Below are 13,349 nucleotides of genomic sequence, written 5' to 3' on the forward strand. Positions count from 1 at the left end.
CTGATGGCAGCTTCACATATTACCCATAGACAGAGGTATGGTGGTATGTAGTGTAAGACCTGGCCAAGGGCTGCAGCCGTCATGCCTGTTCAGAACAGCCATGCCTATGTAGGTGATGTATGCACAGGACAGCATTTCCTGATGTGATGCTGACAGCTAGGTGATTTTTTACAAGCTGCCTGTTTCCAGGAGTGTTGCCCTTGGTCAGGTCTTGATGAGTTCACTGGGAGCTGGAAGTGCTCCATACTAATGCAAATCCGTTGACTTTTTTATGAATGTAAATGTCTGTCTCAAAAAAGAAACTCTGCTCAAAGACATCCGTAAGATGCGGCTGCTGGTTCCATAAATCATTTTGCTGGGAAGATTCAGTCAACCTAATGGAAGATGAAAATTAGGGCTGAGCTTGCTCTTGCAGCTTTGCCCACTGGTGCTGCATGCCTCTGCATCCGAGATAGTCCTTCAGACTCACCTTGTCCGTGAGGGAGAGAAATGGGTGTTCCTGGGCCATGACTCCCCTTGGCCCCAAGCAGACATCTGCAACGGGGTAAGGAGGTGCCAACAGCTGCTCAGCTGTCCCCATACCTTCTTTGCAAAGGCCCCAGCAGAGTGGCAGGGGCATGCGAGCTCAACCCCTTGACTAACGCTCGCCATTATCTCCCTCTGGATCACAGCAGCAGCGCTTTTATCAGATTGCAGAGGCCGAGCTGTTAAGATGATGACCGGTTTCCAAGCTGGTTCATTGGGGCTGTTCCCAGCTGCCTCCCCTCTCCCCCACCACTGCCACCCACCACTGGCAGCCCCCACACTCCCTCCTGTCCCTGCCATGGGGATGCTGCTGGAAGCAGGTGCCCCTCACCAGGGCAGCTTGCACTCGCGCTGTGCCACACAGGCCTGGGCAGCCAGGCCCTCTGGCAGAGGTGCAGGGCTGGTCGGGAGGAGGCCAGGTAGGAGGTGGGTCATTCCTGAAGAGGGTTGGAAAAGCCACTTGGAGCAGGCTAGTCCCACTGCTGGGCTTCGCCCCGGCGTGCCGATGTGGAATGCAGCTGTGTGGCCTCATCGAGGGCTCCTGGGCCCTCCGAAGCCCTGCGGAGGAGAAGGCATCTCTGATGGGCCTTGAGCCACTGCTCGCTCCCCTTGCCCAAACACTTTTTTTTTAATAGCTGATGTAGTTGAATTCTAGCTAAACTCACTGTGACCGGAGGCAGGGATAAACCCATGGGCAAGTGATCAAGTGATTAAGACCAGAAAACAAAGCTGGGCCTGCAGCACTTCAGGACAAGTCACCGGCAGCCTGACAAGGAGCTCTTTGTGCTCTGCCAGGAAGCACCATCGTTGGCCGTGCTGCCCCGCGTGCTGCGTTCTCCGAAAAACAAACCTCTGCCCAGGGCTCATGGCTTCAGGTTTTATTAGAGCGTGCTGGTATTTTCATGGGGGCTTTTCTTCCCTTCCCCCTCCCACTTCTTCATGTTCATCCCTCCCTGATGCACCACACCCAGGCGGCACAGCAGGCCAGGTAGCTCTACCTGCCAGCCCCAGCTGCTACTAATTTACCTCCCGGGCTGCCCCCAGCCAGTGAGCAGCACAGCTTCTCAGTTCTGATAAGTTCCAGCTCTTCAGCATTGCAACATTATTAGCTGAGTCTACCAGAGACGCTCGTGATCAGTAAAAGGGGCAGCTTTTATTGCAGTCGTCTGCCCTTTACTCATAAAAACACCACCTTTTCATCTTCTTGTTGCGCTGCTTGTCAAGTTGCTGGTCAGAGACAGAAGGAAATGCCTACTTAGACGTCAGGGAAGGTGACATGGCTGTCAAACATGCAGGCAATTCAACACCACCAGGAGCCACAGGCTGCCTGCAAAGACAGAGGGAAGTGTGGATACATTGTGCCAAAAGTAATTTTCTAGCAGTTCAGAGTAAAATGTTAAATTGATTTAAATTAAATTGAATTAATCACTGTGGAACTGCTGTACTGCCATGTACACTCACCTTTCTTCATACTTGGTCCCAATCCTCATCTACTGCTGCAGCACTGAGGATCTCTGCTGGGGTCAGGGATTTCCTAGACAGGAATACAGCATCACAAAGCATCTGTGCAGAGTCTGATCCATCTGCTATGTTTGCTTACTTGCTCTGTGTACTTGCTCTACTGTGAGTCAGATGTAAGCATTAAATCCAACATGCCAGCATATATATGACTACCATGTGTGCAGCGATTATCTGTGCTGCATGTGTGCACTATATGAAAACATACAGATGTTCTCAACCAATATCCAGATATGTATATTATAATCACATAGCTCAGGAAGTGTGAAGGAACCCAGAGGAGAGAATATGAGAAAACTGTACTTGGTTTAAAGCTCCTTTTTCCTGCCTTAACAGTGTAGAAAGTCATTAGTGTAAATGCAAATAGGGCCTGCAGAAATTTCCTCAGCAGAAGTTTAATAGCACACTGCAATCAGACACACAGCTACTCCTGAGCAAACGCTTCATGCTTTAGATGACATGTGGCACCGAGTTAATGTAAGCTATGCAATTACCCACCAAATGGTTATCACTGAACCGATAGCTTGTACAGTAGTAGCTTTCATGGCTAATAACTGAAAATAGAATCAGACCTCACGAGCTGTGTAACTGTGCACTCTTTAAAATTAATTCCTATTACATGGTAGGATGGGTTATATTTACACCACAGAAGCAGATACCAAACATAATTTTTGCGAAAATAAAATTGCTATAATTATTTTGATTGTGTTGCCTAGAAAATGAGATTTTTAATTTCTCAAACATGTTAAGAACTTTTGAAATACATAAGGGCACAGAAAAATTGGATAAAAAGAACAAATGTGCCTGTTTTAATGTATGTGCATTGGCCAACATGAATGAATAAGCTCAGTAACAAGATTCTCATCTTGGAATGTTGGACACAAAAGTTAATTATCACTTTCCAACCTCTTAAATATGTTTGTAATATTCAGACAGTCAGGATATAGCGATCTCTATGTATGATAGCACATTGCAGATGTTCCTCTCCCATGCCTCTCTACATGCTGATCAAATGACGCTTGCTGTCCTGGAACTATATTTCATCCACATGTTCCCTCCATCCTCACCCACTCTTCCCAAGAACAACAACAGAGAGCTCTGCATGGATATATTAACAGTGAGAAAGTGATGACTGGTTACATGAGTCTGGACTTGCTCAGGCTCACAGCTGGCCAAACAAACCTCCCTGCATGCTGTAGCCCGCTCTTCTATTGATGAATCACAAGCGGCAATTGAAGCATTTAAAAGCAATAAACTAGTTTCTACTAGCCTGTGTTTCAACCTGCTATTTTAAGGGGGATATGTTGGAGTGGGTAAAGTAGCTTGAGCCCTTCTTCTCCTTTCATTAGCTCCGGCTGATGTCAGGTGGTTTGTTCACGGCTGCAGGGCTGACAAGCTTTCACATTTCTGTCGGGACTATACCCTACATATATTTTCTTCTTCAGTAGTCACAGAACTTGTTGGCTGATGTGAACCAAATTTGACAGCCCTCAAATATATTTTTCCTGCAAGGGTCACAAGGACAGGCAGCTATTGGAGGGGTTTTTAAGTGAGGCTCAGACCTTCAGAAACTATGGATATTATCTGCAGAAAGAAAAAGTCAGATAAAAGCAACGAGCACAAAACATGAAGTCAGGTTTCTTACAGGGCTGTGTCTCTCGGCTGATTTAACAGAGCAATATTAATATTTTCTGTCCCCTCTCCAGATTCTGCTTCATTTTTTCACCTTCCAACTCCCCTCCAGAATAATGTTCTGGCAGTAAAGACTTTTGAGGGTTTTATTCTTACCTTGACTTTGATTCAAATCAACAAGTAGGTTCAAAAGCTAAGGGGAAAGAGAGCTACATATACAGACAGCTCACTTAGATGTGTTTCCATTTCAAAAAAGTCTAAAAACGTGAATGAAAGAAGCATGCCAATAATTTTTGGCTTACACCAAAGATTATTTTTTTCTTCTGCTCACAGAATAACTTCGTTTGTGACAAAGGTTTTGTAAAAACCCAGGTATTTCTCATTGGCAATTTACAGAAGTGACCATATTCTGAAAATACTTTTAGGCTTCTTCTTTTGGCGTAGCCTTTCTCTGTTTCTCTCTTATCTGGCTGGAAATTTCAGAAATCTTAAGCTTCAGGTTCACAGAAGGACTACCATGCACAAGCTCAGTTATTTGCTAGTCCTGGGATAGGGTCCTCATACAGTGCAGGGGAGAACTGCATGCCACAGAATGGATAAAACAGGAGGGAAGGCAAGCTGATGGGGCACTCTGACAACGGGGCTAAAACTCCCATATTCCACTTCTTGAAGGAAAGTATCTGAGTACATTCACTTAGAATTCCCAGGCCTTAATTTACATTAGAAAGGATATGTCAGTGCTCTTCCTTCAAATACACTGAGTAGACATTACACTTTTCTTCAAAACCATGACTGATGTTGGTGTTTACCTCCTTGTAAAATGTCCTTTTAAGTAAAGTGTTCACGGGATTGCCAGAAGCAAAGCTTTATTCCTCTGGAAATCTGGGAGTTAAATTCCCCCAGGCAGAGAAAGGACAATTAAACCTGTGACAACGGACCATAACTCGGCCGGGCATTTTCACCCTTTACCAGGTACATAAAGACCTTCTTCTCTGACTATGTTTTGAAAGCACCTGTCATTGCATTTTGAATGCAGTGTGCTCATTTTGGGATCTTGTCAGAACACCTGCTAGATTAAGTTACAAAGGGAGATGAACAAAAAGAGTTCCAGTTTACTGATCCTGATGGGGAACAGAAATGAGAAAGGCTTCAAGCTGCTCATTGCTGCCAGCCTGGGGGACTTGCATGAGGAGTTTGGGCATTGCCAGGATGGGCCAGTGGCCGAGAAGGACTTTCTGGGACTTTGTTTTAAATGTTTAACTTGGGTAAGGATGTCCTTCTATTGGCCTGAGGGCTGTTTGAATTCCTGCATGTCCCAAAGACTACAGTTGTACTAAGTGTTTCAGCTCTTGGGAGAAAAAGCTCTGCACCAGGTGCAGAGAAGATACAACCAAGTATCTGCACCCGGAAGGCCCTTGGGACAATGAGGAATTCCAGCCTGCAAACTGCACTGCTTGCTAAAGATAAAGGAAAAAACTCTCAAGATCCCTACATGACTATCTTTTGGAGTAAAACACTTTTCCTACCCCAAATCTAACCTTGTTGTGACCCTGAGCATCAGAGGAAGATACACAAAGCAGAAAGCTGAGACTACGTAATGCCTTGTGTCAGTGGTCTAGCCCCACCGTTGTCCCCTGACCAAGGTCTGATACTTCAAAAAGTGGTAGGTGGGTAGGGAAGTAATCAAAATATATCTCAGAGGGAGAGAGAAGGAATTCTTTCATAGCCTGAAGGCAATCATGTGAGGTCCTCACCACTGATTGCAAGCTGTGATTTGGAGTTTCTCCCACCGAAGGACATTTATCAGTGATTGGATCTTGTCACGCCTTTGTCAGTAAAAGTTTAACAGATCTCTGCTCTCAAATATCCATCCCATGTGCTAACACTTGTACAAAACACCCAAATCACCTCAGGCTTCTTTTTTTCAGTAAACTGAATAAATTATGGTCCTTACATTTCCCCTCCTACAGTCTACTTGGCAGCCCACAAGTCAGTTTTGTGGCTCCCCTTTGAAACCTCTGTAGTATATCCTCAGCCTCCCTTAACCAGCAGGGACCAGAAATGCAAGACAGCTTCTAGCAGTGGCTAACTAACACCATACGCTCACATGTCTACTTCCGCTTTCTAAATAACTATTAAATACTTTTGACAGAGTGATTAAAGCACTTATTAAAGGTAGCAGCCATAGTGTTCCTGAAGGTAAATCTCCACTGCACTCGTAGTTACTCACCTGGGATTCAGGAGGTGCCGGAGTTCAAATGCTGGGTTTGGCACAGGCCTCTTGGGCAATCTTAAGAAATGAATTTGACCTTTCCGTGTTGCTATCACTCTTACCTCACCCCCATTTCTGTAGGACATGTACAATACTTGCACTGCTCTGTTTCCACTTGGTTTATCTGCAGGCACATCTGCACAGATGGTAGCTCTGCCTGCACTCTGAGTCAGCCAAGTAAAAGCCTTCTCGAGGCTGGAAGCTGTTTAGACGTGTTACTGAAGGCTGTGCCCATGCTAATTTTTCCTGCTTCCCCATGGAGAAAAAAGGCATGTCAAAGTGTTGAATTTACTGTTGAGACTCCTCTAGTGTAAAAATCACTAGTGCTTTCCAGCACACTGGGAGACACAAAGCCCTGGTGCTGAAGCAATCTCCAGTCTCACATTTCTCTTGTCCAACATCTAATTCCACCCCTACTTGGGCTCAGCCTGCTTTCCTTCCTCAGCCCCTCTGCAGCCCTCCTGGATGGCCACACAAAGGTTGTGTTACTGCAGATGGATGAAGATCTCAAAACCAAACAGGCTGGCAGAGGCAGTCTCTCCCCTCTCACTAACCCCATGCTAGAGACAAAGCTTTTCATTTCCCCAGGAGTGGGTAACATGTTGTCCCTATGTCGCGGCAGGGGAATGCTGTCATCACACAGCAGCACAATCCGTTCTGATGACATGGAGATTCCTCGGGTGGCGAAGCTGTATCCCTGTGTGCCTGGCTGCCCTGAGAGCTCTCCGGAGAGTCACAGCTACCGCGAAACACCAAACCTCCCATACACTGTCCCTCACCCTGCAGTTGCAAGCTTTTACCTTGCAGTGAGTTTAGGATGAAGTACTGTATATAGTCGGTCTATAAAATTACAATTAATTACATGATCCACTGACAGTGTTGTGGATTTATTACAGCTGCATAATAAAACAATTATCTGTAGGTAGAAAGTGCTAAAAGCAATCACCCTTTTTCCTAAAGCCTTTGTCCTTACAAATAATAAATAATAACAATGTGAACTACAAACCTCCTTCTCCCCCCATGACCACTAGTGGTGGAACAATGCTAAATTTATGTCTTTATTGATGTTAAAATGATAGCTAAGCTTCCTGACACAACTGACTTAAAATAGCCATAGGAGATTCATGATAATCTTTCAAAGTGTGGGTATATCCAGGCACTTTTACTGCACAGAAGCAGAATTTGTATAATGCTTCCCACAACTTGCTGTGACTTCCCTGCACTCCCTGTGCAGACTTCTGAGCCTGCAATAGCATTACAGCAGGGTTATGTCCCTACAGCAGAGGTGATGATAATTAAAGCAGTAAACTGGTGAAGGAACATGTAAGCTAGTAAAGTTCTAAGAAGAAGATTTTGGTATTGTCCCTGAAGCATGGCCTGAACTCATTTATTCTTTCATTTATCAATTTAGTCATTTATTTGTAAGGTTTAAGCCTGGGATTTTCTTGTTTAATTCCTCTGAGCAGTCAGCCACCAAACAGTCTCTATGATGCTTGTTGTTGTAAATATATGTCTAGACATAATTTAGACTAATTCACCATAACAATGCTGTCAGTTTGAATATATTACAATGCAAGTGCATAACGTACAGTTGAAATGCAAACTCCAAACAAGCTTTTCTCTGACCTGCCTGGTGTGTCTTAATACACTGTAATTATTCTAGTAGCAAAATAAACAGGGAGCATGTCCTTCTCTCAGTTACAAGGGGAAGTATTTACAGAGCTGTGTGGAGTTTAATGAACTCAGACCATATATATTCAGAGGCTGATCCTACAGTGGTGCATGGCTTCCCCTTTAACAACCACTGATCCTCATTGATTCTTCTTTTCAAAAGGGTTATTGAGAAAAAGCAGTGAACATCTTTTTGGTACTCATCTTCAACAGGTGCTCAAGACAAGTCCTTTTCTTGTGCCGGTGTGAAGCCTGAGCCAGCTGGGCTTCCTATCCCAATCTTCAACAGTTTTTTCACCACCTAGGGCTCATCCCTGGGTGTTTGTCTTGGAAAGAGCATGCAGGGAGTGATTGCTTTAGAGGGCATCCTATCACAGTATGTTTAAATGTGACTGAACATTTCTGAGGTCCTTTTCCATGACACTTACAGAAATGTCTCTGTGTAGGATCTAACCTTCTTCACTAACTGGCCTGAATGTGTGTCTCTGAATTTCTTACTCCTTCTGCTATTATTTAACAAAAATAAGATCACATAAGGGCAGCGAGTTACTTTGTATCAACTTGAAGAGCCAGGCCAGGCCAGGTCAGGTCCTGTGCTTGAGCAATTATAAAGTATTTTAGGGTACATTTTAGTGATTTTTTGATGCTTGTGTCAAGCTTCTTGTTACAGAATATGGGAAAATATTATAGCTTATTATGACTATGGGCAATTCCCATTTAAAGACAATTTAATTGCCATACAACTAGAAACTGTATTCAACCCACCACATGTGCAAGACACATTTATGTCTGAGCTGAAGAGGCAATTAAAGCCCTTTGTAGTAAGAGAGAATGGAGTTTCTAGAAGTTGCTCCCCCAGGCAATTGGCCACATGGCAAACCATGGCCATAACCAAGGCACATGATCTTAGAGGTCTTCTTGCACCTCTTGAAAGCTGTGAAAGAAGAAAACAGATGGTAAGAAAAGTGTAGTCACCGTCATCTGGGATGGAGAGTCAGAGTTTCTTATATCAAGAACTCTCTGGGAAAGCAATCCTGGAAATGGAGTGCAAGGAAAAGACTGGCTGCACTTTGCTCCTCCTGCACTTAAGGAGGTAAGCTCCATATATGTTCTCTGACAATGACTGGGATTGCAAGGAAGGGAAATGTCTGATTTATATAGTTGTTTTATATTCATAGCTAAAACAATTCTTCTTGAATTTTAGCTAGACTATAGAATCACAGAATTATTTAGGGTTATCAGGCTAATTGGCTGATATGTGGGCATAGACGTGTATATATGTATCTGTGTATGTGTATCTACACTGACTTTGCTCTATACTCTGGGCTCTCCCAGGAGATGTTCAGTTCCCTCTGCTGCCACCTTGGTTAGGGGAAGATGTGGCTGCTTGGCGTCTTCCAGAACCGTGTCCATCCTAACTTACACCTTAGGAACTGATTATTTGGAAGTGAGATACAAGCAGAGATGAAGTGAAGCTCCCAGCTTCCTCTTGTCCGTACTACATGTCCTGTGCTAGAGTAAAAATGAGTTTCAATATCAGCTACCTACTCAGGAGATGGACACATTTTACAATTTCAGTGCAAATTAATCTGAGGCACATAAAAATTTAGACAACAAGCTCCAGGCCACACAGGATCTCTGTGCTAGATATAGACAAAGAATCTAGGATTTAGGGATCTGGTCTTATGCTTTGACCAACATCCTTCAATGCCCTTTTAACATTCTCCTCGAAAGCATATGGTTCAAAAGGTGTGAAGGTTCAAGAAAGAACAAGTCTAACCTGCCCCAGGAGGGCTTCTCACAAATGATCTCTCTTGGAAAGAGCAAAGGAATCTGTTCCAAATTCATTCTGATGGCATGAAATCACTACTGGCTTTGCAGGTATGAATCTAAATAAGCAGTGCATGCCAACCCTGCAGTACTGCAAACAGACTTCTCACATGCCTGCCTACATAAAACCCTGCAGGTAAAAGAGTTACTTTACCCAGAACATTTTGTAAACCATTAATCTAACTTATCCTTGCATGAAAGGTTAGTCTTACAAATGCTCTTCCCCTCACCTTCTCTACAATGAACAAATCACCCTATTAACTAGCTGCTTTTGAGTACTTGAAAAACATAGTCACCTTCCACATTTTGGCTGAACATCTCAAAAATACTGCCCAGTTTTTGTACAGTTGTCTCCAACTTTTCTCTCCAAGTATTCCAGTAACAGTGAAACAATACTATAATATGAACACATTAGAAATTCTACAGGAAATCAAAGAGATATATTATTATGCATTATACATAAGGTGCAGTCTTGATGTAGTCAGATTACCACAAAGCCATTTGGTTATAAATTCTTTGTTCTGTCCTTTGAGACACAGAGCACTATCACAGTCTAAATCCTTTGGCTGTCACAGTCTAAATCCTACAGAATACTTCTGATCAGTCTAAATCCTGTAGACCACTTCTGAGCAATTATTTCAGGTAAATACATTTTAGCATGAAATGTCATAAAAGCTTTCTTTGGTTCAAAATGAGAAACAGGGAATTTATTGGGTATGCTTACTAACAGGAGGAGGTGCAGGGATCCATGGAGGCCAGGGAGTGAGCTGTAATCAACTAATGTATTTTGTAAATGTGCAACCATATCTTACCAAATTCAAGTTTGTAGAGAAAGAAAAGAAATGGGAAAAGACTGCCTTAAAATGAAAACTGATTTGGGGTTTTTTTTTAGTCATCTATTCCTTTTAAGTTCTCAAACACCTGACAAGCAGTACCAGAAGTAAAATTTTTGCAGAATTTCTTTTCTAGACATTTCCTTCACTAGGCTGATTTTTCAAAGGAAATAGGGCTTATAAACTCTGTTCCTTCTTACAGCTATGCAATTACCAAACATTAAGCTCAAAGATATTTACAAGAACAACAGTCCTTGCCCAGTTTTCCACAGCTCTTTGTACCACTCTCTCCTCTTACAAGACACTTGACAGAATAATTACCAAGCACGACCACACATCAGCCTGATGTCCAGTCATCGTTTTTACGTCTCTCTCGGCGTGCCGACTCAATAGAAAACGCACTGGCAGGCAGCAGTGGCAGCACTCCGTGTGCCAGGGCGGGAGTGACATAGAGTTTGTCCCAGGACACTCAGAGGGTTAAAAACCACACGGTAATCTCTCTATACTATCACAGGCAGTTAATCTTATTTAAAGGAACACATTTAGCCCGTAGACATCATAGCCTCGGGGTGTGATCGGGAGAGGGGTGGGCAGAGCAGAACAAGAGTGGCCGGAGGGGCTTTGCTAGCGCAGGGCACAAGGGAAATGCCTGGGAGAGAGCTGCCTGCTGCCTCCCCGGGCCAGGACACAGCCCACACAGGTCACCTCCTCATCCAGGTAAGGAAAGGAGCACCTGACTCTGCCCCCACATACCTCGCTGCTCTCCCCCCACCCCTGCACAATGTAAATGAAGCCATTCCCTAGCTGGATTGCTGGGGGAGCGGCTGTCAAAATGCCCACGGGCTTCAGTGAGACCAGGATTTCACTAGTATTTCTCAAAGAGAAATGTAGTCTGCTACAGGGAACTGAGGTTGATGCCTCCTGGTAATGTTTTAGAGCTCCCACCCCCGACCCGCAACCTTCCTTCTACTGATACAAGAACCATGTGCACTACAACGCCTGCAAAATCACCCCCAGTGTTACTGAGAGATTTCATTCTCTAAAAGGTGATTATGAAGTACTCGCTAATTATAGGTACTGCCTTAAAGTGTTCCCAAAGAATATATCAGCATAAGGGCAGAGAGCACTACTCCCAAGAAGCAACATATTAGGCTACTAGGCTTTTCTTTTTTCTGCTTGCTGAGCATCCTCCAGCAATATGCATTTACTTTAAAATTATTTATCTGAATGCATTTGAATTGATTATTGTCAGTATACTTCTATCACAGGGAATTATGGTGCATAATTGTAACTCAAGCTGTGCTGCCTGGTTGGAAGTGGTCAGACAAGATGCAGATTTTATTCCCTAAGTGAAGAATGCAAGTATTTCCATAGCAAAGCATTCGTGTTTAAAGTAAAGTCTCCTTGAGTGTGGGTGTTTATAATTCCAAATTCCTTTAGAGCAAATATTTGTGTCTATAAAATTCATTTGCAAAAGATTTGACAGGATGTGTGGGGAAAATAAAGATCAAAACAGTAAAAGTGTACTGAAAGGAATAAAAGTAAAGTCCTTGAAGTATGGTGTGTGAGTGCTGGTGTGCATGTGTTACCGGTATGGGACATTTTGAAAAAAATAACTGTACCTGTGTGGATGTAAATGTGCAGTTCAAAAAATACATGAATTGTAAGTTGCAACTTCCATAGCCCATAGAGAGTGTCTGTGTGCGTGAGCAAGTGCACGTGTGCATAAGGGAGCGGGAGAAGGAAAATGAGGGGGAGAGTGGGAGGAAGATAGGTACAGAGCCAGAATCCTTTTTTTTTTTTTTTTCTCCCATCAAGATGATTATAGTGTCCTTAGAAATGAGAGGGCTCTACTAAAGATCTTCACTTCAAAGAAAAGTTCTCAGTGAAAGCTCATCCTCTCCTTCTCTCATTAGTAGGCAGAGAAGTCTTTAACATAATTGATAATCTAGCATAGAAAAACAGAGGAGTGTATTTCCCTCCCAAGTCAGGCAAAACATTTCACAGGCATGTGACTATCTGAAGTTAAAGAAGAAAAAGAAGCAGCAAGACTTTTAGAGGACTATGAACACAGATGTGTAAATATTAATGCAACTCAGAGATACTTCTGACTGTTTAGGCATAACCTTTAGTGTAAGACTCCTGTGGCAGTTTCATTTCTGGTGTCAGTGTCCTGTTTTCTCTACCAAATGTTTTTGGCTTGGTGTTTTTTTCTTACGTATTCATTTTAATTCCCCAAATAGACTGCCTCTGTGTGTGAGGGAAAATTTCTCTTACCTGCCTGTGTCTAGTTGTTGACAATGGCTCCATGTGCTCCGTCATGCCCCAAATGCTCCCAGCCATCTGCTGAACATGTCCGCAGCTTTGGCACACTGTCTGCAGTTGCAGGTGTGCACTGAGGCAGATCTCATGGCTGCCCACTGCTTATCCATGTGATCTGGATTGAATCCATCCTGCACCCTCAGTGTGTAGTGAGGAAGATGCACGTCTGAGCAATTGAAAAGAAACACGAAAAACACTGAGCTCCCCAACATAGCTTATAAAATCACATCCAGTAGCTCTCACTTCTACAACACTTATAAATGATTGAGTCCTATTCCAAATTAAATATGTGTTGAATAAATAATATCATTATTTTAGTTATCCTACTTATTTAGGTCCAAGTCATAACCTAAGAGGTTCACTTTGTTCAATACATCAGAGCCTAGAGAATTTCCATAGCCTTTTGAATCATAGAATAGTTTATGCTGGAAGGTCATCTTTACAGGTCATCTAGTCCAACCACCCTGAAATGACCAGGGACATCTTCAGCCAGATCAGGTTGCTCAAAGCCCCATCCAACCTGGCCTTGAACATTTTCAGGGATGGGGCATCTACCACCTCTCTGAACAACCTATCCCAGTGTTTCACCACTCTCACCACAAAGAACTTCTTCCTTATATCTAGTCTAAATCTATCCTCTTTTAGTTTAAAACCATTGCCCCTTGTCCTATCACAACAGGCACTATTAAAAAGTTTGTCCCCATCTTTCTTATAAGCCTGCTTTAGGTATTGAAAGTCTGCAATCA

At 43.3% G+C, this 13,349-nt stretch overlaps 1 long non-coding RNA gene across 1 annotated transcript; it reads right to left on the reverse strand.

Moving 5' to 3' along the window:
* Window positions 1-1,662: 1,662 nt before the first annotated feature.
* LOC141921797 (uncharacterized) lies at window positions 1,663-12,650 on the reverse strand. Its single transcript, XR_012622783.1, has 3 exons — window positions 12,559-12,650; window positions 1,987-2,059; window positions 1,663-1,852 (listed from the first exon to the last, which is right to left on the reverse strand). It is a non-coding gene; the product is annotated as an uncharacterized LOC141921797 (long non-coding RNA).
* Between the last annotated feature and the right edge of the window lie 699 nt (window positions 12,651-13,349).

Source organism: Strix aluco, chromosome 3 (assembly GCF_031877795.1).
Source record: "Strix aluco isolate bStrAlu1 chromosome 3, bStrAlu1.hap1, whole genome shotgun sequence".
NCBI lineage: Eukaryota > Metazoa > Chordata > Aves > Strigiformes > Strigidae > Strix > Strix aluco.